The 27,179-nt window shown below is 36.3% G+C and overlaps 2 pseudogenes; one reads left to right on the top strand and one right to left on the bottom strand.

The window, feature by feature from the left end:
• LOC136833737 (sialin-like) overlaps positions 1 to 24,256 on the top strand; it is a 126,174-nt pseudogene extending 101,918 nt beyond the window's left edge.
• The window catches only part of LOC136833740 (potassium voltage-gated channel subfamily KQT member 1-like), a 708,908-nt pseudogene continuing 689,450 nt past the window's right edge, over positions 7,722 to 27,179 (bottom strand).

Below are 27,179 nucleotides of genomic sequence, written 5' to 3'. Positions count from 1 at the left end.
TCATTGCCAACCATCGGAGAGTGTTTTTTTTATTATTTTAAATTTATAGATAAATATCTTTAGGGCCTTGGTCCCTAGTCCAGTTGTGTCAGATAATGTTGAGTTCTGGATAATGGTGATCCAGATAATTGAAGGATTGCTGTAATTGAAAACTCATGCAAAAATTGTTGCTGGGAGAGTCCAAGGAACCTTCATCGCAGTCCTGAGTGATAAGTGGATAGAAGAGTAAATATATAGTAAAGGCGAGGTATAGAATTTTATGTTAAGCAACCCAAGGTATAGAGTAACAAGAAAATATAGTGTCATGTAGCAAAAAATATTTTGTAAAGGGAATAATAAAAACACTCCCAAGAAACAGTCTCATGATCCAACAAATATGAACAGAATTCTGTAAATGTTAGAGAGAGTATCAAGGCTGTTACAACAAAACTCTTTTTCAAGTCATATTACATATCAATTATTTTAAACAATTTCAGCAAACATTGGAACAGTGGCGGAAGGTATTCTGGATTTGTGTTCCAATGTACATTGTTATGCACATTGTTTTCTTCATTTTTGTATCTGGAGATGTACAACCTTGGAATTTTGCTCCTCGTCAAGAATTACCAGTTACAAGATACTCTAGTAAGGATCGTGTGGACGAGAAGGAGATTGTTAGCTTCAATTAAGAAGATAAATCGTCATGAAAGTACTTACGTAAGTTGTTTCTAATACACAGATTTTTAGTACTATTTTATATCCCCGATTATGTACTTTATGTTGTGTGAATGTTAATAATTGGCATAAAGTTGAAAAAGTAAGATAGTTCACAATACTTCATGGTATTTGCAAATTAACTGTTGCCGTATATTAGAAAATCATGTGCAATTTGCATAAATTATTGGTTACTGTATGATAAAATTTGAGCGCAAGTATAAAACTAGAGGTTTATTTTTCTATCATATATAACAAGAGGTACTGTAATGTGGAATGCAGATCTAGGACTGTCTTTACTCAATGGGACCCGCTTTATGAATCTAGACTTTACTTCAAAATCTTTGAAATATGAGAAATCTTCAGTAACTTCATATTTCATTCATTAAAAGCCAAACAAACATCAGAATTGAAGACAATTTCAGCATTGATTCATAAATTATTAAATGCTGTGGTAGTCATGATGATAAACTTATCATTTTGCGAGCAGTAAGGCTAACTATAGTCACAGGAAAATATTAGTTGAATATAATTGCATTTTCACAAGCAACAACAGTTCTGTTGGAAAGGGCAGATGATTTAATTCTTTCTGTTTAACCAGTATGACCAGTTTATTAACATAGATTTATTTATAGACAACCCAGTACTTATGGGCCTTTCCATTTGCCACAAAAAGTCACCAGAGAAGAACTTTCTTAATTAAAATGAAATATCAACAGTAATCAGATGCTGCACTCGTGCATTAATCCGTTAGATCTGGGCTGGCAATCCAACTGATTTTTTTATTTTCTGCACCACTGTACACACATCAGTCCTGACTGCTATGAGTTTTGAAGGACTGCTTTTTGCCCTTACATATTACTCCATTCCTTTTTTTCATTTAGCTTTGTGCTTTATCATCTAATTCCATTCACTTATATAGCGAGCTTCCTAGTGAGAACAGAGATCAGCTGTTTTGGTTCTCCCATTAGATGATAGCACCAAGGATTATTTAAGTACAGATATTCTTTTCGATTGATAAGATCAAGAGGCCTTTGTAATGGAGTGTCAAAATAGATTTGCAGTTCTAGAGACTATATTTGAGGAGGAACAAACAGTAAATGAAGATTGATTTAATATCATGAATGTGTATCAGTTGGATGGAAAAGAAGTACTAGGATATGAGTTAACAAGAAGGATGTGACATGGGATACAGACAAAAATAAACAAAAGTAAAAGTTACATACTACAGTAATGAGTTTCAGGGAAATAATGAACACAAAGCAGAATATGGTAAATACTTAAGAGTAGACAGTGGAGTTAAATGAAAATCAAAGTAAAATAAGAGAGAATACTTGAGTAAACAGGCTGCTACTGTTGACAAAGCCATGTATTCAGGGGGAGGCATTGATGTTATAATATCCCACAAAATTATAAATGAAATATCCATGGGTGAAAAGAAAGAAAATATCTGTAAAAAGGAGGACTTGGTCAGTAATGACATCAGAATAGGAAGAAAGACAACTTTGAGTGGAAAATATTTGTGAGGTCACGAATAAAAGATACGCCACTTTCTTTTCAGAGGAATTTGGTTAGTTTTCTGTTATTTTTTATATTAACCTCAAAAGGCTATGAAGAAATCCTTGGCTGCAGAACTTTGATGTGACTCATCCACAGACTTTCCCACAAACCACCACAGTATCTGCTGTTTTAGAAATTTTGGTGATGTGAGACATGGGAGCAGTAAAAGATACAACCAGCCCAGGCTGCTCCTTTCATGTTTTTGCTTCTGAGCCTGTGAAATTGCCAGTTATACAAGTTTTGATGCTGCACATCATAAATTCATAACCTGTCTTCAGTCACTGAACTAAGTTCTCTCTGTTACTGGTTATATTCTCACTGACTGAAGTAGATACACCTGAGCAGTTTCTCTGAGAATTTCTAACCATGTTAAAGTAGTAGGAATAGGTATAAGAAAGATGGTGCTTTCAGTTGGTTATGCATTCATTTTGCAGATCTGCATTGTGTAATACTTTCTGATAAAAGTTAATGAAGGAGAGGGGCATGACAACCTGGAACCATTTCAACTTCTGATTTCTTTTCATCATGAAAGGTCTTCAGGTAGCAGATCCTTTAATCCCATTCCTCTTTCAGCGAGCATTGTTAGGGAGTTCTTGGTCAAGTTGACTTCATATGCTGCTAGGCAACAATTTTAAACTTTGGAAGCACACCATTACCCTTTAGACAAGAGTGGACACATTCAGCAACCAGAACAGATATGTCCTGAAGGAGGTGTTAACCCTTCACCCTCATCTGGAAGACTCCAGCTAGGAGGAAATGAGTATGGTACTCCACCACTAATAGGTCTGTCAGTGGGGATTATCACCTAAAATCATGGCGCTCATGCCAAGAGGTTGAAGCAGAGCCGTGGGTAGCAAATGTTATCATGGTGGTTGGTCGTCAACCCCGCTTTTGGAATTAAGCCACCCTCTCTCATTACAGTCAGTTCTAGACAGTGGAGAGGTAACTGAGTATTGTCCAATGGAATGCCATTCACTTAGTCATCTGTTTGTGGTATCTAAGCTGACAGGAGGCTGGAGACTGGTCACTGACATCAGCCCCCTGAATGAGCTTTTGGTACAAACTCCATAAGGATGAAGATTGTGGAATCAATGCAGTGATCTTTTTGAAGGGAGACCTCCTTGCATCCAGGGCCAAGAGGATGCATACTTTTACAAGCCCATCTCTCTGGCTTTAAGGATATATCTCTGCTTTGTTTGGATAGGGAAGTTATAGTAGTTTTGAGTCTAAGTTTTTGGCCCTGTAACTGCTCCACATATTTTATTCCAGTCTTTGGTACCAATGGTGGCATGGGTGTACCAGATTTGGATAAGACTTCAATCTCAATGGAAATCATGACAGAATTAAGACAGCATTCAACTCCATTGTGTGAGGTTTCTTAGGACACTGAGCTTTAGGTAAAATGTAAAAGGTTGGACCTGATACCTTTGATGAGAGCAACATTGCCATCAAGGAGGAATTAGTTCACCCAGTAAAGGACAGGATCAGGAGATTGTTGTCTTCGATCTAGTGGCTCCAGTAGAGTCCAGATCTTTCGGCCAAGTCTTTACCACTCCCTATCAGGCATGCTGTGTCACCTGAAAAAATGGTTCCTCACAGCTGCTTAGGGTTGCAGCTGCTACAGCTACAACTTGTGATGGGGTCATAGCAACTCTACTGGAGGATTATTCAGTTGTATCCTAGGAAGATGTCCTGGAAGACTTTCAGTGGTGGCAGGACCCCAGTCAGGTTCTAGTAGGAGTCTCATTGGTTCATCCTAGTACAAAAATACTGATGATTACAGATGGGTCAAGTCATGGGTGCCCACACATAGGGGCAAGGGGGGGGGCCACTTTCTCTCCCCCCCCCAAAACCCTGGAAAAAAATTATATATTAAAGAAATGTAGGTGGTGATAACTGTTTTTAGAATTAGCCTGCTAGTTCAAATGGTCAAAAGTGTTTGTCTGCTTATTACCAGAAACTATCCATGTATTAACAGGATCTTGGATGTTGCAGGAAAGGGACAGCTCATCATATTCCATGGGTTCTGGGTTCTAGGTCCCTGAATGAACTCTCCTTGCAGGTGTGTACCCAACCTCTCCTCAAGGTGTCCAAGAAGAGGAGCATCTCTGGGGGAGGTGGGGGGACATTAAGCGCTCAGAGAGACTCCCTACAGTAGGTTGGAGTCGTCAAGCCATCAAGCTTGATTCTTCTTTCGGACCTTGTTCAGAGGGATTAGATGGTGAGGCAAATCTCTCGAGGATCAGTTCTGTCTAAGCTGCTACCATGGGAAGCAAAGGTGACTCTGACTGTGAGGGTTGCATTTTTACAGTATAGGGACAAGAGGTGACCCAGAACACTTGCCATTGCAGAGTGGGTTGTTCCTCCTTTGATAGGAATTGGGCTGCGACTTCCGTAGGATTGTCCAGGTGGGAAGCAGCTGGGAAGGCCCTCATTGCAGCAGTGTCCAGGGGAATCCATAGTTACCTGAACTGCTGCTTGGGGACTAGTCTGTGACAACACAAGGATTGTGGTATATGGCTGAGAGACTATCTTTGTCTTGAAGGAGTCACTCCTTAGGAGGAGCGACAATCAGCCAGCTGTCTAGGTGCCTTAGGAGGCAAATGTCTTTTGAGTGATTAACCTTCTTGCTAAGGCCCAGATGTCTGACATATCTTAGATCTGGTATGGTGTTCCAGATCACAGTTCATGTATCCGAGGTTATTTCAGCTCCAGCCTTTGTAATGATTTTCTGATTTATGTAGGGAACCCATTTATGTGGCATATTTTCTGGGTTAGACCAAATTTATAATACAAGTTTGCACTGCAAGCATTTATGAATAAAATGAAAGAATGGTTTAATACCCCATCTATGATGGTATGTTTTATCCTGTGGATTATAATTTGGCAGATTTCAAAATAAGGTCAGTGGTCTGTTTACTGTCAGTTTCATGTAGCTGAAAATCATGGATGGTGTTATACCCAAGGTATTAGATTCCCAGTAGTAAGTTATTATCTGGTAGTTCTTTATCTTTCTGGATTTAAGGAAGACTAACAATTCCTTACTTTTACAGCAGTTCAGTTTTTTTTTGTAAACCACTCATTTCCTTTGTAGGAGATTGTTTAGATTCTTTTCCTAAATTTCCAGAAGACAACCTGTCTGTTTGTTAGTTTCTCTAGCTGTCTTGGCAGTGTCATGTAGTATTTTGCTTTCTGTATTATAAATCTGAGTTGTCATAGATCTGGCATAGTATTCCAGATCACAGTTCATGAATCTGAGGTTTTTCACCTCCAGCCTTTGTAATGATTTTCTGATTTACATATGAAATATATCCAAAAAGGTTTTCAATGTGTGGAAGCAAGATTTGGTTACGATCCCTGCATGTCCTATACTTTTTCTGGAATTCTCGCGCTGTGATTCCAGAGGAATGAAGCTTTATCCTAACCCTGTTTGTTAGGGAAAGGTGATGATTATCCATAGCTGTATTCCTTGACATTTCTAGTTCCACATTTTAATTTATTTAATTTACAGAAACACTATCAGAAAGGTTCATCTAGGATAGGCGCCCTACACTTTGACCTTCAGTGTGTTAAGGGTTGTCAGTCTGTTGAGACTGGATTCGTCTTTGACCCAAGCCTGACACTAGTCTTTCTCCCGCTTGATCACACCAGCTACTCCAGTTCTGTGGGTGAAGAGGCATGCTATCCAACCTCACTCCCCTTCATGTTTTAAAAGTAATGCACATGTCTAGCACTGTGTTGATGTTGGCCACAATGGGTCAGTCCTAACAAAGGAAACAAAAAATAAGTGGAATGGGGAGAAAGGCATGAATGCCCTAGCTAATTCAATTTAGAGTAACTACTTAGGGCCATGCTATGAGTGGTATCTGTGCAGCTATTCTCAAACTCCCACTTAATGACAAAGGGCTTGGTGCTTGAGGGTTAGTGATGTTAGTATCTAGCTAGTGAGACTCGGGGGGACAAACTGCACCTCCCACAATTGATGTCACTAACCCAACAACACCTAAAAGGTTGATAATATCTCGAAAGGACTAAGTATATTTAACTGACTCTTTATTGAGTTGTGTGTGTGCTGTCTCATTTCCATTTGTGTTCTAAATTAAGAGCTGTTTGGTATGCTTGCTGGTCATGAAGTCCTCTAACTCTTCTTTTAATTAGGTTACTCTTGATTACATACCAGATTTATATGTAATAAATCTTAGCTCTGTATTATACATGACTCTTGGTATGCATTACTGCATTTACTAGCATTTCAAATCTAGCATCCCTCTTTTGTTAAATTTAACTTTTGTTTTTACTTTTCAATGATAGGGTTTGTCCTGTGTATCAGATGATAACAGCATGTAACAATGGTTTTCTTACTTGTCATTTTGTGTAACTCATGGTCATTACTGCTTTATCAAAGATATGACAACTCTACAATTACTGGTACATATTGGTTTAGTAGTTTTTGTTCTTTATAGTTTCAAAGGATTACAGTTCCCTGCATACAGGGAACTGTATGCATGTAACTTAACTGTATGTTAGGTGATGTGTACTAAAGTTTCTGAATGGCTTTTTGTTGGTGTTTCAGTCAATCATTTATTTGTTATTTGCTTAATGACATTTCTTTGGTGGGATATTTAGTCAGCAGTTTGTTTTCAAGTTTTACAGAAGAAAATTTGATTGCCTTCATTTTGTCTCCAAGCCCACATTTGTGACGAGCTGTCATGACCAAAAGAAAATATAGAACAACATTTGCTTAAAAATCTCTCTTTTTCTTCTAATTTTGATTTTTATTCATGTTTCAAAGGCTATCCATGATAGCCGTTCACCCTCCTAAGGGTCCCAATCAGGGGAGGAATAACATTATTTCCCAAAACTGTATGCAGCATCTCAAGGAAATCCACCTGATTTCAAGTATACACCACACTATTAATGCCGTGAGTGTCAGCCCATAGCAACTGGACCAGCAGTGTGCTGCCTAATTCCACTCTGATAATACCAGCACATTGTCAGTCTCTCATTTTATTTGCAGTGGTTGCTGATGATGTTGTTAGAGAGACCAAGGGGAAAAAAGATTTCTAGCTTTAGGTACTTTGACTTGGAAAAGGTATGGTGAGACCTGTTTGGGTGGAAAAGCTACCTCACTGCTATTACCCAGTTCTTCCTTGTACCACCAAACTCTTTCATTCCGTGCAAGTTTTGGCCTATTTGGATTTTTTTTATTTAGAAATAATGTGGTTGCAGAGGCACATGGGAAACTGTTTGGTCCAGTGACAAGGAAATTTGAATTATGATATTCTTATGATTTTAACAGTTGCTTACCTGGGAAACAGATTACTTGAGGAACTGATAACTTTAAACTTTGTCAAAATTACACTGTTTGTGGACTCATTCCAATTATGCAACAACTATTTTCTGTTTAAAAATGCCAAGTTTTTAAAGTAATCAAAGATTACACTATTGATGAGGGAATAAAAATGAAATGATTGCAAAACTTTATTAGGCAAATATAGTATTCACAATAACCAAACAATGAATATCATATATTCATATATATATAGTACAACATGCTCACCAACTTCTTTGTGTCAATGCTGCAACTGAGATTGTAGGAGAATTGTAACTTATGATTGGTTCTGTACCAAAAAATTAAAAAGATGACTTATGTCAAGTCTTGTGAGCAATGCTACAATGCCCCAACCTCCAAAAATAATATGGTTCAGGTGACAAATTTAACAACTTCCCCCACCCTCTATTTTCAAACAATGCAGAAAATTTGTCCCACATTATATCTATGAAACAGGTTACAGTTCATAATGGTTTTCATTTTACTTAAACAATTCATGCATACTTGATTTGTCATGGAACCTTTATTTAAAAAAAAAGGGGTCCCATATTTAAGTTCAAAAAATTATTTCAACATTTTTATTTCTTTCACACCTCAAAACTATTTAGGGTCCATTATGTTCCTATAATCAACAGCCCCAAAAATAAATGTATAAAACTAAATATGAAAATTGCTGGATGGTTAGGATTAATGCATCAGCATTATGAATTGACTAAGAAAAACAAATTTTTCAGGGAAAAGTATTTAACATAAAAATTATAAACATTATATACTGTACTTAATTTTCCTCAGTGAAAGTTTTGTTACAGATTATTCATTAAGTATGTACTATACTGTATTAGGTGAATATGAAAACTGAAAAAAATTAATTTTTCAAGTAATTTTATGTTTCCTAAGAGTATATACAAACTGTAGCCTTTCATATATGGAGCATCTTTCCATGCATGCACTGGACTGGCTGTGTATTGATTAAGGGGTGGTACCCTGGTGGAGATGGAAGAGAAGGGCTGCCCTTTCTCACCAAAGTGATGTTAGCCATTGTACTTTCAGCCCATATTGAGAATGAAAAACTGTAGGGAAAAGAATGAAGTGGGGTGGATGAGTTAGGTTACTTCCCATATGAAAGAATGGTTTATATAACAAAGAAAAATAAAAATTTCTTTAAAAATCTGGCATTGGTTCCTACAGGGATACAAACATTATGCCCTTCATATATGGAGACTGATTACTTAGGAGAAAGGTAGTAGTACCTGCAGGTCAGGCTGTGCACATTACAGATGGAGTGGAGTGTCGCCTTGTAGAAAAAAGGCACCAGCACCACTCTGCTGGCATCATCTCAGAGGGCAGGGTGGAGCTTCCGTATAACCCTGCTCCATGTTATGAAACAGTCATATCTAACTAATCTTGAAGAACTTGGTTTCCTTCTGTGGGGCAGGAAACAATAGGGCCTTTGTTTTGGATAAAAGGCTCTTACTTCGCCTCCCCCTCCTTGTTGTAGAAAGGGAGGTGGGTAACATTTTCGCTTCATAGAACAGCCCATAGTGTCACTTCCCTGTTCACTACTCATTTGGGACATCTTATCTCTGGCATTTCACAGGTATGGGTCATGGGAAAGAGGATGGTTCAGTGCACACATCTAGCCAAAGCACTTGAATCAGCTGTGGGACACCTGGACAGTTCCCAGTGGCATTTCACAGTTATGACTGTTGGACTGAGAAGTTCTTCTGAAAGGTGAGAGGGGGTCCAATGCCCCTAATGTCTTGAACTCGTGGGCAGGTCAGGGTCCTTCACACAATCAAGGGACTCATAGTTTGGATACCTCCTCCTTGCAACATCCTGCGCTCACAAAAATGTGCTTGCACTCAGTCTGAGGTTCTTTGTCGTCCTCAGGTTAACATGTAGGGTGTAAACTGGGCATAGCAATATTTTGTCTGGTTCTCAACCAATGAATTCGTATCTTGTTCATGAATTGTGGGACAGAGAAGACAGAGAGCAATAAAGCCAAAGGAAAGATTTGTAGACAACTCTTTCTAGTGCTAGGTGGTACTAAAGAAAGAAGAAAACACTGTAAACCACAGGAGTGGATAACTTCAGATAGTACTGAAAAGCATAGGTCAATGAAGCAGTATCTCGTATGGATCTGTATGTTTTAACAGAGGGGAGAACTGAGGAAACTCAACCTCCTGTCAAAAGAGACGAGACTTGAGCTACCCTCCGTACTGAGGAATGATGGAATGAGAGCGATCTACACCTTACTGAAAGGCGAATGTGATATGGCAAGCTGAAAGACTTCCTGGATTATAAGTTGAGGCCAATAAAGAACAGTCTAAGGATAAAAGACACTGCCCAACATCTTAGTCGTCTTGATAAATACCTTGTGCTTAAAGCAATAAGAACATAAGTCACTAGGGACTGAAGTTTCCAAGAGACAGAGAGTTCAACAATTGAAACGTAGACAATTCCATTGGAGAGGAGAGGGCTTACCCAATTTAGATACCATTTGGAGAGGAGAGGGCTTACCCAATCACAGACTATAAAGGCAAAACTTAGCCTTTACATTACACTGAAAGGGACCTGACTTAGCTAACACAGGGAAAATATGTGAACTGATAATTTTATATATAAGCTCCAAGCAGAGATGCCCCCATTCTATGAATGTGTTCTAATCAGAACCCCCCCCGCCCCAATCACAAACCCCTGTCTGTGATGAAAATATGAGAATTTGGTCAATATCTGAAGAGGTCATGCCCTTAAAGACAACACAACTCTGTAAATTTTGATAGTGAATACAGTACCTTAAAAGACCCCAAGCAGAATTAAAGGTGAAAAGTAAGTACAGTAACATTCCTGGGAAAGGCTGTTGCCAGTTGGAAACAGCTTCGTGAACTTGGAGACTATTCTGCCTTAGGTAAAGTTCGAGGTACTACTGTACCAAGAGTTATGAAAAATGGATACTCAAAAGTACTCTTCCTCCAATACTTACAAAGTCCCTTCTATCTCTATGACAGGAAATCAAGCTGTACCTGTCGAGACTAGTGAAAAGAGTTTGTGACACAAACTTTGTATGGAAGAGGTCAAACATTGGTCTCTAGCCCCTGGTCGTTTTCCTTACCAGGGAACCTGACCATTAGATCAGGGAACTGGTATTATTACAGGACTTCTAATGGAACTCAAAAATTGCTTCTGCCCTGTCAAGAGCCCAAGACATATGTGAATCCAAAGAAAGAAAAAGAAATTTATTCAGTGTGTTAAGGAGGGGAGGACCAAATCCTGCCACTACAAGCAAGAGAGGTTACCCTCCATTGTGGCATAAGAGGAGGTAATAGCCACTCTCACCTACCTCAACCCTTTTTCCTTTCTATTCCAAACCTGGCATGCCAGAGGGAAATAGTATAAAGAGTAACCCTCAGTTTTACTCTTGAGAGAAGGATGGGCTTCATGTCTGCTCAACATTTAATTCTGAAACGAAAAGTGACACAATTGAATCTTGTTTCTAGAAAGGAAAATTGAATCTTGTTTCTAGAGAGGAAGAGTTCTTAAAAAGTACCAGGGAGGAAAATCCCACCCTTTGACTCCAGTCACTTCCCTAATTGCCATTGTGTACTAGATGAGATGCCTGACATGTAGACCTTCAGCATGATAACCATAGGTTAACAGCTAAATGGTCCAAAGGAAAACCATAAAAACAGCCTCCAATACTACAAATATTGTTACACTACAGATGTTAAGAAAAATCTGGATAATCTTGACAGCTGAAGTGGAGAAGATCCTGATAATTTTCTTCCCTTTGTGTTTCAAAAAAGTTTCTAGGGTGTTGTCTCCCAAGATTACTAGATTCTGTAGATTTTTATGTCAATGTAGTATCTTTGCAGGTGAGAGCTTAGTAATACAGTGCCTGTTCCAAAGAGTGCCATGTGTGCAGACTGCAACAACTACAGGCCTCTTTTCCCTGTGCTTCCCAGGTTGCCAAAAACTTATTTTTAAGCCACTAAATAAGTATGTGGAATCTAAAGGATTGTTAGCTGATAGTCAACATACATACAGGAGGCAGTTAGGTACCTGCGATGCTCTTTTAGACTTGACATGACATTTACAAGAGTGCAGAGTACTGTAATTCAAATAGATTTTAGTGCTGCTTTTGATTTAGTAAATCACAAGGCACTTATTTATAAACTTCAGAATCTTGGATTGGGTGGATATTTTAGGATTACTTCCAGATTTCCTTACAGGTAGGCAGCAACAAGTTGCTGTGGATGGGATCTTTAGTGAACCAAGACCTATTGTGAGTTCCACAGGGTTCTTGGTCCACTGTAATTTTTAGTATATACAAGTGATTTGTTGGCCTGGAAAACAAGATTGTTCAGTATGCCAATGATGCAACACTTGTGGGTGTAGTAAAGTCTCAACTTAATGAGAAATGAAGCTGCCCTTAGCCTTAATTGGGACATGGACCAGATCAGGGAATGGTGTAGTCAGTGGGGTATGAGGCTGAACTCCAGTAAAATGAAAACACTATTAATTAGCAGATCTCGTACAGATTTCCCACCCCTTCAGGTGAATGGAACTTTGCTGAATGAGTCTGAAGCTTCAACTATTCATGGTGTAACTTTTGACTCATCTAACTTTTGAGAAACATCCAGCAAAAGTTTCAGCAAATGCCACAAGAAAGTTAGGTATTATTCATAAGGCCTCATATATATTTAAAAGGGATAAAATCATTACAACATATTTTAGGTTATTTGTACTTCCTTTACTAGAATACTGTACTCCGGTGTGGACGTCTGCTTCTACCAGAGATTTATCTCTGTTAGATAGAGTTGTTTTTGGTGGTACAGTAGGTTTCTATTCCCTAATAGTAGCAGTTAGACTTGGGCCATGGATGGGTGGTCTCTTGTTTGCAACTTTTTCATAAGTTGTATTTCAACAGAGAGCTTTCATATTCACAATTGATCCCTGATCCCCTTTATCTGTCGTGAGCAACTGGATTCACTGAACAGCAGCAACAGTATGCAGTAAATGTGTCTCACTTTCAAACTTCTTAGTTCCAGAGGTCCTTTATTCCTCACACCGTTGGACTGTGGAACAGCCTCCCAGAGGATGTTGTGAAATTGAAACTACAAGTTCAAGCGAAAATGCATTGCATACTACCCTAATACTATTCTCCTTGCATTTTAATACATTCTTATCGATAAATTTATTTTTCCTTTTTTAATAAGTGAGATCTCTTCTTTCTGTATTTCCCTTTACTTCCTCTCACTTCTTCCTAATGAAAACCATACACTTTGGAAACTTAAATATCAAGTCAATGGCCCTTGTGGGCTTGTTCCATATGAATAGGTTTCATGTACTGAATAATAATAATAATAATAATAATTTTTGAATGGAAACTGTTCTGACATAACTGCTAAGAATAGGAGATTGATAAACAGCCACAGACTCTTTCAAACACTGCCAAAGGAGTCACTTCTGCCACTTCCGGTGTGAGCACACCACCTCTGGTGAGAAAACAGTGGAGGAAGAAGTTCGCATAGTATGCTGGAGACAAAGGCACTTACTGATCAGTAAAACAGGACATTAACCTTCTCTAAACACCACACACTTGCTGTGAGTATGGCAACACACACAGGAAACACTTCTGCAGTATACCTAAAGCAAACTCAGTATGAGACTGAGGACGTGAGCAGTGTTACTGTCATCTTCCTAGGTTATTTCTCTCTCAATGACCAAAAGAATTGCTGCTCCTGTGTGGTCTGAAAAAAATCTAGAAGAGGAGGATCATCTGATCCTTGGAAGCTCATGCTACTTCTCCCTCACTTGAGTCTCTCATCAGAGAACATATGAACCACAGCGGAACTGCTGTCAGAACCCAGTTCCTACTTAAAACATCGCTGCCTTGTTTTTGAGATGCTCGGTAAAAAGGAGGAGAGGAACAAGCCCTGGCACAGTTCCTCCAACTTTCCTACCTACTGCGTGGCTAGATACACTCATATGAGGCGAAGTGCTCAAAGAGCCCTCCATGGAGAAAGTTATTAGACCATGCAAGCTCCAGAGATGTGAAGATCTCAAGCATGGAAATGATGAAGGTTCACTCCCAAAGCTCCCGAAGGAGGCTGGTAGAGAACCTTTCCCGCCGCCAGTGCAAAACCTGTAGACAGGGTAAGCAACTAGCAAATGGGCCACGCAGATCCCTCTCTATGCGACTCCAAAGAGTCATCAGAGGATAGACAACTCGTGCACCAGGTGAATGAGCCAAAAGGCCTCAACCCTATGTGAGCTCATAAGCTCATTGAGAAGATGGGAGCAGACCCTGAGTTTAAGTGGACTGCAACACAATGCCAACCCCACCTGGAAAAGCTGATCTCTGTCAGTGACTGTGCTCCTGCCCTCCCCCAAAGGGAAAAGCATGCAAAAGAAGCCTGTCAAGACATTACAAGAGGACAAGACTCCTATCTCAATGGCTGCTTACATTACATGACGACAAGACTCCTATCTTAATGACTGCTTAAGTGGGAAAAGAAAGCAGGGTCAAGGTGAAGGCAGACGACAACAGAGGACAACGACAAAGAAAAGGAGCACTTAACAGCTCTCCTACCCTTCTTTGCTGTTGTAACTCACCTTGAGCTGCAGGGCTGGTTTAATTAGGAACTGCAGAATAAGTTACACCCATTAGAGGATGCTCACTAGGAAGGACTATTGCAACCAGAAAACTCTTTTCCAATGCAGAAGTCCATAAAACCATGTACTACCATGATGTCATTAGATTGTGAGTATTTAAGTACACCTGAAAAGTTTAGTACTGTATCAGTATAGAAGACAGAACATGATGACTGAAGATGAGTCCTTCATTAGAAGCTGCTATGTTCTCAGCAAAAACGATTATGTACAAGGCTGACTTCAACTTAAGACATATAGTACTTGGTCTTGTCTGCTTTCCATTGAGACTAGAACCTGCAAAAGCACAAATGCACTGGGGAAAAAGAAACTTCCACTTTCTAGCACAAAAAGGCATTAGTAGTCACATAAGAAAGCACTTAGGATTGCTAAATCACAAAAAGGCACAAGACTGATGCAAAGGAAAGAGTCTGCATGCAAGAAACACATCTGAAACTTACCATGGCCAGGAAGACAATGGGTAATAGTGGGTATCCTGTCTCTCCAGTCTACACCTGGGTACCACCCTTGATTAGTCGTTACATGGCTGGCCTAGCACATGCATGAAAGGATACTCCAAATATGAAAAGCAAAGTGTTTTTATCCCTGTAGGAACATACGTAAATCTTTGGCATGAGGTATCAATCAACTTCTGGTTAAGTAAGTAGATTTAAATTTTTCCATTTCTTGGGATCAATATCATTGATCTGATTTCCTGAATGTTACTGAGGCTCCATATAAGTGATTATCTGTGACATGGCCTGATCCTCATTCTCTACTGTGTCAGCCTAGGTGCTAGGAGCTAGTAACAAGAAGGGCTAAGGACAGAAAGAAATAAATGTTTGGATGGCAGCTAGATCTGATCGTGCCAGAGCTACCTTGTTGGTCTTAATGATAGCCACAAGAGAGTTCTTTCTAAACGGATGTAACTTTATCCACATTCATATTTCTAATGACAGGCTTCTTGAGGTGGCAGTGATGGGACACACTATTTATTACTTGAGGGGTATATGAAGTGTGACAGTACCAGTGGGGACTCTCTTGAGCCTGGACAAGGAAGAGAGGATCTTTAAAGGTATCACTGCATTTTTTGTGAAAGATTACAATAAATTGCCATACATCATTTGTGCAGTGTCTTTGTCAATTGCAAGAATTACCTTGGTAATAAAAATAAAAACCAGGACTTGCTTTTTCACAATAAAAATATATCTCTGCTTCTAGAGAATCTTGGGTTCATGAGTTTTAAGCTGATTTGGTCTTTGGTTAATTTTTCAAGACAATTTTTATCAGATCTGGAAAGAAAAAGTAAGTCTTTGCTTAACTTTTCAAGACAATTTTTATCAGATCTGGAAAGAAAAAGTAACTGAACAATAAATGGTCCATTCTGGTCATGAAAAAGATTCCCGACTTGAAAAAAGATGGAGGTTTAAAATTCCTGGACTGTGCTTTTTACTGCAGTTTTCCTGGATGATGTGATGAAGTCCTTAGGGAGTCTGCATAATGCAGATTACTGTAATGTAAAAAGTTAGTGAGTGGTAGTTTTTGCATTTATAAAGTATTGTTCAAGCAGTCATTGAAAAATGCAACCTGACAAAATATTACATATTGTTCAGGAACCAGCAGCCTCATGTTTGACCTCCTGGCACCAGATATTCTTGGTAATTCAAGTGACCAGTAACTTACTGTTAATTAAGCATGAAACTAAACTTCTTGACTAGTTTTTAAAAATACTTTTTGGGGCGTGAGCACATGCTCCAAAGTTGGAGGTTTTGCGGAGACAGTGAAGAGAAGTGTGGACACCAGAAAGACCTTGTGAAGGGGAATTACTTTAGTCTTGTTTCTCCTCAGAAAGGAGAAACTGCATCTGTGTACTTGCCACTGGTTGCTTTGACCTGGTACCTTTTGCCATTTTTCCTTTTTTTTTTTAAATGTCGGATTCCTTCTCATTTGTCTATGGAGAAAAACTAAAAGGTCAAGTTCCAGGGTATTATAAACCACTTGAATATATGGCAAAACATTAGTCTGGACTTTTCATACATGATTATGATGCCTTGTCTAGAGGAGCAATCTGTACTGTTCATGAATGCTGGTACTATCTTAGCCTCAGTCAGTCCAGACTAACCATTTAGTAGACAGTTGGCAAGAATCCTAACAAAAATGGGAAAAACGCCAAATGTAATAGACAGGTGACCATTTATTCAGAAGTAATCACATGTTAATTTTTTCATGAGAGCTGACAGGGGATTTTAGGAATATTCATTTATAGGACTGGATGTTGAGGGAGTTAAAACCATTTCCACCTCCAACTGTCTGTGACAGTCATTTACAACAATGGTGCATACTTAATTTCTCCAGAAACTCGGCTTAAGTCTTATTCTTGAGGAACCTTACACAGGTATGGGTGGGGGCAAGTAAAAAAGATTTCTACCAGTCTGACATTTTAAGGGGCCAACAGAACCTATTCTACTTGTATTTTATTTTAATAAAGCTACCAAAACCAAGGGAACTGAGATGTCATAAGTAATGAAGTACACATGACTTTCCAACTGTGAGGCAAGAGTGAAAGTTTGAATCACATAATAACAGCAGATATATGCAAGAAAAATTTAAAGGTAAAGGCACCACTGGATTTTTTCTTCATGGAAACAAACACTAAACTGAATACAGGCATGGAGGAAATCAAAAGTTGAAATGAATAAGCCACTAGAGTCAAGCGATACAGGATTTTATAGGGAATAAGGGCCAAGTCATGTTAAGTGGGTTTGAATAGTTTCCAGTAGGCTAAGTATATTTCAAATGTAAGGGTACCTGGCTGTCACAACCAGGTTGAGATACCTGGATGGTAATTCATTGTAATTTATGTTTACCAGTATATATTAATATTGTTTGAAGATGGAAATAAGCATCTAGTTATTTTTAACCAGAAGATGACAGAATGCCAGTTTCCTTTGAAATAAGTTCTAAACTAAAAAATAGTAAAACTCAAACTACGTACAGGTATTGAGTTAAATTAACTTTTGGGGTCTTATCATAAGAACTGATCAGTGATACGTTACCATCTCATGTGTTGTGATATATTGTATGGTAAAACATCCATAAATGATGTAAAAAAGAAATTTATCAGCTTGATACTGCATTGTTTATAAGCTAGGTTTTCCATTTTACCAGCACTACCAGTCAAAATTAAAAAAGATAACTAAAGCTATATTTCAAATACTGTAGTTTGGCTTCACACCCAAAGTTACAAAGCAAAATCTTTACTACAAATAATAATACAACCCAAGTTTAGACCTGCAAAAGAATGAGATTAAAAACTTGAGAGAGATTCTGAACTTTGTAATTATACTAGAATGTAGTCCACGACTAGTCTAGTGATTTGTAATTTTACCATATGCAGTATATCACAACTTTACATTGGGAACCAGTACAGTACAAAGATATGTCACATCCCTTAAAAACATTAAAATAGAGATGTACAAACTAGTAAAATGAAATTAACAAAACACATGCAATTTTTTATGTGCAAAGAGTGGAAAGTGTATTACAATATTTTATAATAATAATAATAATGACTTCTGTGCCCTTGAAATCATTTTGGCCTTGGTTTTCTTTGGTTCTCAAGATCAGCACTTTTTTTTTTAAGTATACCTAGAGAAAAGGATTTGGTATAAATGTAACCTTTAAATGTAATTTTTAATTTAAAAATTATAAGATCAGTATAAAATATTAAATTTATATATACTGTATATTATATTTATATAGAAAAACCACTTTACAAGTAGAAGAAAATCTTAGAATTGTCTGAAAAGCCCTGAAATCTGGGTAAGGCCAGCCAATAAGGAAACCTCATCAAGGTTGCTATAAAACAAGAATTCAACCTGACAAATTGCTCTGCTGAACTATGAAATAATTTTAATTCAAGAATTGGGATTATCACTAGGGTCTCTTGTGCAAAACCACCACCATTGTACCTATTATTCAGCTTATGAGTGAAAAATTCTTGTATCTTCCAGCAAACAAACAATTTTAGATAAATTATTAACAAATAACACAGGCCCATAGATCGAACAAATTAGGGAATAAGACCAACTGAATAAGATTCAAACCTTACCAGCAACTTGGGTGTTCATAAATGTGAGTGGACCCCATTTAGTGAGAGTTGATCACACCCTGATTGGCTTAGGCATGAAATAAGATTCCAACAGGTGACTGACTTGATTAGGCATAAGGAAGAACAACAGATAGATGTTACATAAATACTAAACTTCACATATGACAGAAATTGAGGCTAGCTTTAATTTCTTGTACCATAATTTAAATGTGTATTTACAATGTACTTCAATTTGTCACTATAAGATTTATTGTAGGCAGTCCCCGGTTTACGATGGGTCCGGCTTACGACATTCCGAGGTTACGAGGCTTTTCACATATATTCAGCAGAAATCATTTCCTGGTTTATGACGCATGTTCCAGAGTTATGACGCGTCGTACGCTGATCCGAAGGAAGAAATACGGCTCCAAAATGGCAGAATAATAAAAATTTGGAGGTTTTTTTGATGAAAAACTCAATAAAAATGCAGTTTACATCGTTTCCAATACACCCAGAGCATTAAAAGTAAGGTTTTCTTAGGATTTTTGACGATTTTCGGCTTACTCCGCAGCGTAAGCATGGAACCCCCGTCGTAAACCAGGGACTGCCTATATTACATTGGTGTCTCCCATTTTCATTAAAAGGAATTTTGATGTTTGATCTAGCCATGAAAGACCAATACTTTATTCAGGTAGATAGGTGTATTCCATATTTTTTAGATCTATGGTACTGTCAACCTCATAGATGGGAACCTGAAAACTAATTTGATTATTGCAGAAATTAAAGCACTGTTGTTCCAAAGTACTTCATCATGTAGGGAGGTCCAAACATTTTGAGTGCATGCTGTAATATGTAATTATTTTCAACGAAGATCAATTATTTTATAAAATTTTGAAGCCTCAGTAGAAATAAAGATCATGAGTCTGTAAAGAAGGTAAAGTACAACAGAACATTTAGTGTAAAGTTAACATGAACCGTTCAGCTCTAGATTTAAATAAAAAAAACAATACATGTACAGTATTGCTAAGACTACTTACCTCAAACTAGCAGTAAACAAATGAGTGAATTGTATTGTACTGGCATCTCTTTGTTCAGTTAATATTTCTGATTAAATGCAATCTTGTTTGTTGTTATTTGTAGAAACTTCTTAAGCATGGTAAAGACTGGGCGAGGTAACTAGTGAAAATAAAATTATTCTGATTCATTCATACAAAAAAAGCATGAAGATACGGTACTTTAGTGCAAACCATAACCTACCTATTTAATCATACCAGTATTTGTCAAGATATATCTGCAGTAATGTTTAATTGCACTAAATCATGACTTAAAAGATTACAGAATAACTATAATCAATGACTACTGATGTTTTCCAGATAAAACTGGGTATATTAAATTTCTTTCATAATATACTGTATAATAATGTTTTGGAATCATTCACAAAGATCACATCATTATCTGAAAAGCACTGCAGAAAAACCAGTCATAAAAACCATATGCATATCATTGTGATTATTCAAATGTTAAGCCTTAAATAAAAAATATATATGCTTCCTTTATGTCTTTTAATACAACAGTACAGTATTTAAAAAAAATTGCATATGGTTTCTAAAAGTTTCTTGCGCTTCACCACAAGGCACAGTACTTGTGCTATTTGCCTTTTCTAGGTACAAAAAGTGCTTTCACTTGGAACTCAAGTGTTTAACTGCTGCAAAACAGGAACAGGCTAAAATATCTAAAGAAAACTAATTATGTAACTCCACAAAATAATCAATGAGAGAACAATATTTCCAGCCTAATTTTTTTGACTTTGTGAGCAATGTACATAAGTAATTTTTGACAAAGCTGTCAGCCTTAAATGAAAGTTGTTCTTTTACAGAAATATAACAATATAACATTATAACAACAATTTCTAAGCAACTAAAATAACAGTATTCCCTACAACATGCTTAAAGCAACTAAATTATGAGTGAGATATCTTTGTGAAAATTGTGGTCAAATTTTTGTTCTTAAATATTTTGCTGTACAAATTTTTTGTTCACTCCTTAGGAAAATGCGATATGCACTATACTTTATTTACAAGAAATATTTGAATAATTAACAATTGCTGGCAAATGTAAGCACACTATAAAACCTACAACTTTGAATTATTATGTACTGTACTAGAGTATTCATACGTAATGGAAAATATCCCTATTTAGAGTAAGTTTCTGGACCATACTTTTCATACTTCTTGCATATTAGTCTTCAGATAGTGCAAGTTATGAAAAATCTATCTCCCTAAAGGATAAAAGGTTTAATTATGGTGTTAAAAGTATTTATAGATATTTTGTTGGTCACTGTTCCTAACATCCAGTCATGCCTTCCATACTGACATAATTAGCTGTTGTGATTTCCAAGTCCCTAATGGTTGCTCTTCCCAGATGTAATTTTCACTTTATGTGCATCAAATAGTGCTAAAATACAATAGACAAAAATCATGCGCAACTTATTTTTCATAATTGTCTCTGTAAATGGGAATCCTGTGCTTGACTGATTGTGCTTATCTGATTAAACTAAAAATCCCTGACTGACCAGACCCCTAAGATGATGTATTTTCTATTGTGTAAGACTATGAAAACTGATGAACTATGTAAGACTGTGTTAAAAGAATACACGGTATTGTACAGATAATACATAAGTACAGTACAGTATTCATCACAACCATATGGTCCAATTACATGTTTGCTGCCCTTCACCACAATTAAGTGGAATCAAAAGATACAAAAATTTGTGAATATGACACAGTTGCTTTTCTACCCTTACATTAGATTTTACATGGAATTATATGTAGCCCATCATGATCTGTTTCACTGGAATTAATATTGTTCTCTGTTACACCTTCATTTTCCAGTTCCATATGGGATTCTGCTGAAATACAAATTTCCAGTAAACACTAGGTTTTCATTCTTGATGCAAAACCACTGCAATATTAGAGCCAAGCCCTTCATTTTTACAGTAACATTTTTAATTAGCTCATTATTTTTATTGTTGCACTCTTTAATGAAATAATCACTACAATGTTTTACATTTGAAATAAACTTTTCTTTCTTAACTAACTACAATGTTTTACATTTGAAATAAACTTCTTTCCTAACTAAAACTTGTCAGTCCCAGCTATCAAAAGGCAAATGACAACTAAACATACATAAGCAAAAGGTTGTCCACAGAGCACCAATTAACCAGACTTCTTATAATAATGAAGAACACAATTAAGAAAGTATGCTGGATGTCTTGGGATACAGTACTGACCATGCACCCTTCATTTAGTAAAATACTGTATCTATAATCATGCTGAAACCATTTCTAACTTTCTTCAGCATATGTATTAAGCCACTATAAAGTCTTCATTAATGATTGTAGATGTACAAAGCAGGTACTATATTCTACCTAAATGTAGAATTTGGACTATAAAGTATCAAAGTTTGTCTTTAAAAATGCCTTTATTAGTGTTATGAGTAAATAGGTAAGAGAATATATGAATAATTCATAGTTTTAAAAACAGTTTAACCATGACTTACAGTTAATGGATCATAACCGTAAAATACTGCTGTGCAAATGACAGAAAGCTTTGCAATATAGGTTTGTGTAATGAAAACTGTTAAGTTTAATGTGATATCAGCAACCAGAATCTTTTTTCATAATACATCATTTACTTAAACAATACACACAATAAATTCATTACTAAAAATGCAATTACCATGATAAAACTTCTCTATCTCTTAGTTTTCTAATGTTAAAACAGGGGGCAATTAGTTCCTGACTAATCAGTTCAGTGAAATAACTTTGATATAAATCTTCCAAACACATACCAAAGCTACTTCTTGTCAAAAGATAAAGTGGTGTTCATTTATGAATGTGGTTCTGATTTGTGATGAAATTTTAAAATTTGAATTACTTTCCTATATAAACTCTAAATTTGGCTTTGAATTTCTATTCAGCATCTAAGAATTATATTTTGCATCAATATCAAAAACGGAACAGGAACTGTATTTTCTGACTAGAATACCCATAAAATGATTGTTTAAAATTACTTTGCTTTCTCTCAAGTAATACTGTTAATTTTTCAGCATAAAGATACTTTACAAAAAATGTAAAAAATTACAACAGTACACGAAACATGCATAAATCCAGTGTTATGAGGATTTGATCTGCTATTGTAATTATCATGGTTAATTGCATTAAAATGAATGAGATATCATGTATATATAAAATCATGCATGAATACATTTTAGCTTTTTTTCTACCTATACAGTTTACAATTCATTTTGTAACTTGCACAAAATTTTTTTTTTTTATTTCTTATCTATTTCATATTAGTCTGAATTTCATTGCTACTGTTATTTTAAAAACTGACTGAAATGAACCATTCAGTACAAGTGACAAGAAATACTGCATCTACATAACAAGTAATTGCAAAATTAACTACAATTTTGAGATGAATTATATTACCAGTAATTGTAAGAATGAAACATTCCTATATTGGCTCTTATCATACAGTAACTGCTTATCACAAAACAACAACAAAATAATCAACTATCAGTCTGAATTGAAATAGTATCAGTAATGTAAGAATGAAGCAGTTTTAGATTGACTCTTAACATCTGACAGTAACTGTTTATCACAAAAATAATCTATTAAAAATGGTAATACTGATTTTTCAATAAGTTGCCAGCACCACATGTAACTTTTACTAAGCCATCACTTGATACACTTTTCCCATATTTGCCTTTGTAGAAAATTAACATCTACCAAAACCTTAACTGCACTGACCCCCTTATTTTGCATATTTCAGAATGGCTGTTGGAAAAGATATATGACTACTAGTGCATCTAAATTTTATCTGGTAATGAAACTTTACTGATCTATCAAGAATGTTCTCAACCATAGTAAGAACAGAAGAACCCTTCATATCAAAACTTCTTTTGACAAACTCCAAGTGCTGCATCAGACTGCATTCTTGTTTCCAAATCATGACCTGTGAAGCTTTATGTATTAATATATATGCCATGTACGTCAATAAAACTTGGTTGTATCAGTGGTCCCATTAACAACAATGTAGCTTTTATTGTGATTATAATGATAAGTAAATGGAAAATGTTTAGGTGATTACAGGGTAATGTATTACTTTCTGCTATTGGTTTTCCTACAGAGGATAGAGTGACAAGCAAAGTGCAGCATTGATAAACACTGTGACATGTAGCCTGCAATGATAAAAGAGTTGAGTTATCTCATCTGGACTGCAAAAATAACCAAACTTCTTACAAGGTTTAATAAAAATTATTATTATGAAATTGGTCAACCTTGCAACAGAAATTGCATACAGTATTTGTGTTACAGGCTCATATAATACTAAACTGTGCTTTAAAAACTCACTTATTACTTTGATTACAGGCACATTGAATGTATTTTTACACAGTAACAAACCCTTAAATTTGGTTAATGCTGTGCTCGGAATTCAAGAATAATGAAATGACACTAGTGCAGGTAAATTTCAAAAACCAACTATACGAATGGACCTTTGTCAAACAGAAGAATTAGATAATACAGTGAACAGTTTTGTCTGATGGCTGAAATGGACGGAACAAAAAGTAACAAGAATGTTGTTACAAAGGAAAATACTTCTTTCATATTAATTTGATATGCAACATATTTTTATCAAGTACTGTACTCTAATAGATATTTTGACCAAGCCCTGGTCTTGAAGCAACTTTTACTACATCATATTTCAGACTATAAAATTCTTTTAATATGCAGTTCCTGAAATTTTTATCAATGCAGGGTTCTTTCATTCTTACATTCATATCTATTTAAGTCATAGAGGTCTTTATAGATTTTCAAGGAATTTTTGTATAGAGGCATTTTGATTATAAGACAATTCTCTAGCATATTTACTTATTTTTTATTTCCACCCAGGTTCTGAATCCCTTTGGCTGAAAATTATATGATTTAATGAAAAGATTCTGTACAGGATCATTTACTCATTACTAAAGCATTGTTTAAAAAAAATATTATATATAATCAGCTAAATGAGCACTCCAAACTGTAAACATGTCTTTTATACCAAGGTCAACAGCCAATCAGTTAACAAAAATCAAATAGATACAAATGTGTATATACACATACTCCAGTTAAGAAACATGGGTAAGTGTACATGCAGCAATTGCAAATATCACAGTATATATAACTAGAGTATACTCTCATTAAATCTTTAAATAGCTAACTATTATGGTTAACAAACTTTCTGAGAATGATCAATGTATTCTTCCCAAAGGACATGCCAAGCCCCATTCAGCCATGTATTTACCTGTATGTAATGATCATACAGTACTCTTTGACATTATTTCAGTTGCCATGGGAGAACATAAAAACTCTTTCCTTTTAACCACCAATGGGTGGTAAGAAACTGCATCTACAATACCATATTGACTTTTGATCAATACAAATCTTAACTCTAATAGTTTTGGAGTGTTAGGTAAGAATCTACATACAGCATCTAAAAATGCTTTACTCAGCTTGTATAGTGGAATTCTAGGGAAGGAGAGAAGAGGGTTATAATCTGTGAGTGAACAAAGATGGTATGAAAAGAAAAGCCAAAACTTTCAAAGTGCCCTGAGCATAAAGCAAGATTGTTGCCCTTTCTTGCACCATCATGAAGATGATTCTTCCATGGCAATGGTGGTGACAATTTCTGGGGGTAAAAGTTTGGCCCTATCCTGATCATGAAGCTCAATGCTTTCTTCTGCCACCATTGCTGGAGGCTCAAGGACGGGCAAGAGTGTGTACGATGATAAAGAAGGTGGTGGGGGTCCATGCCGAGGATAGTGGTGGTGAAGGTGGTGGTGATGTGATGGGTAATGGCGATGATAGCTACTATGATGATAACTTATATCTGATGAGTGGCTCAGAATGCCTGGGGGTGGGACTTGCAATGTGGAGTCCAGGGCAACTGAGGCAGAAATTGTTGGTATGATGAAATTAGACACTTCATTTTCCTCTTCAATTGTTGCAGGCTCTTCTTTGATGGTGTGATCTTCTTCAGATATGACAAGCGAGTCACACTCGCTTGCTATTGTACTGCTCTCGTCATCTAGAAATTAAATAAAAAGAACATAAGTTACAGAGAAATTTGATGTTTTGGCAACATTTTATCACATGGAAGTATTCTCACACCTCTACTGGCCTTTAGGATCTTATGGATTTTTGTTTTTATGCAGTTGTAACACTAAACAAAATGTCCTCCAGATTAAAGTAAATTATTGTGGAAGCACCAAATTTAAATTTTTAAGTTTAAAAATAATGCAAATACTGGACTACTAAGCAATCAAGAGGGCTTTTTAGTTGGTTTACAAAGTCAATAGGTTATTATACAGGATAGAAGTGGTTATACAAGAGAACTTGAGATATCTGGCAAAGACAGACCAACCTTAAAAGCAGGGTTTTTCAGCTAGTAAACGTGAAACATTTTTAAGTGTCCATTTTAAAGGAGTCTTAGCTTAGCTACAGGATGTATAGAATTCTACATTTTAAAATATGGATTTTATGTGGGAACATAATACAGCATTCAGATTTTATATGTGAGACCATAAATAAAACAACAATGCTGTGGAATAAGTAATGTGAATGAACACAACAAACACAAAGAGAAGTGGGTAACAAATTCATAAAATGTGTATAAACGCTAAAAGAAAAAAGAAAATCATCATTCTGATAATGGTAATAAGAGGCCCAAGTAAAAGACAAATTTCACTAACTTTAGCATGAAAGGGTACTGTACAAATGGAGGTACCCATCATCCAAACACCAATGAAATTTTGATAGAGCAATAAATTATCTACTCAAAAAGACCATTTGATCCTTCACATTACGGAACTGCAACTTGGTTGACACAATATAAAATGTGCATGAAAAATTATCATAAACCTAAAAGCATGCTCATCTTCAGCTGATCTATATTTCCTTTAAAGAAACTTTCAGTGAAAAAGTGTAAATTTTGGGGACATATCAATTCCTCACACAAAGAAATTTTCCAAGAGTAACAACTGAGAACTGTCCCCAAGTCCAAGACAGCATCATGCATTTGCATGACATCCTTGAGGGAAAATAACATTCTTTTTCAGACACTAAAATACGAGAAATAAAAGTAATATGTATCCAAGATTCTTAAGAGAATCAAGGTAGTAAACATTTTCATTATGTACAGTACAGTAAAGAATGGTAAGATTTATTCTTAGTCTTCAAGTCTATGCAGACACAGGGACAATTTGATATTAGAACCAATATTTAATCCCTAACCAGTTGATTTTTGCACTGTTCACTTTTAGGAAACTATGAAACTAGAACTGATAACAGAGGAAAAATCTTGAATGATCAAACATTTTATTACTTTATTGGGAATGGGACGTTCCAGCGTAGTCCATTTGGCGTAGCTGATTAGGCGTGGCTGATTCAGTGTAGCCCTTTCGACAAAGACTTTTTCGGCAGAGGATCGTTTTGGCGTCAAATTAGTAACTCCTCGTTGTAGTGTGAGAAAATTTATCAAAACTAGCAGTCCCTTGTTTGGCTTGTTGTCATTAAATCACTCTCTCTCTCATTCGTCATAGTCAAATTAGCTATTCTAGTCATAATAGTTTTAACTAATAATAGTCCAATTAGGCCTAAGCTAGAAACTGTCATAGAACTCGAAGCTCGGTTCAGCTTCAAATTTTCGAAATGGCATCAAATATTTTATCAAAATGTGGAAGAAACAAAATGGTACACGATGGATACCTTTTTATTTTTGACACAACGAGCAAAAGTGATCCTGAATTAGTTTTG

The sequence above is a fragment of the Macrobrachium rosenbergii genome, chromosome 52 (genome assembly GCF_040412425.1).
Source record: "Macrobrachium rosenbergii isolate ZJJX-2024 chromosome 52, ASM4041242v1, whole genome shotgun sequence".
In the NCBI taxonomy this organism is placed as follows: domain Eukaryota; kingdom Metazoa; phylum Arthropoda; class Malacostraca; order Decapoda; family Palaemonidae; genus Macrobrachium; species Macrobrachium rosenbergii.
The sequence above is the reverse complement of the archived record's forward strand: the minus strand, read 5'-3'. Positions and strand labels throughout refer to the sequence as shown.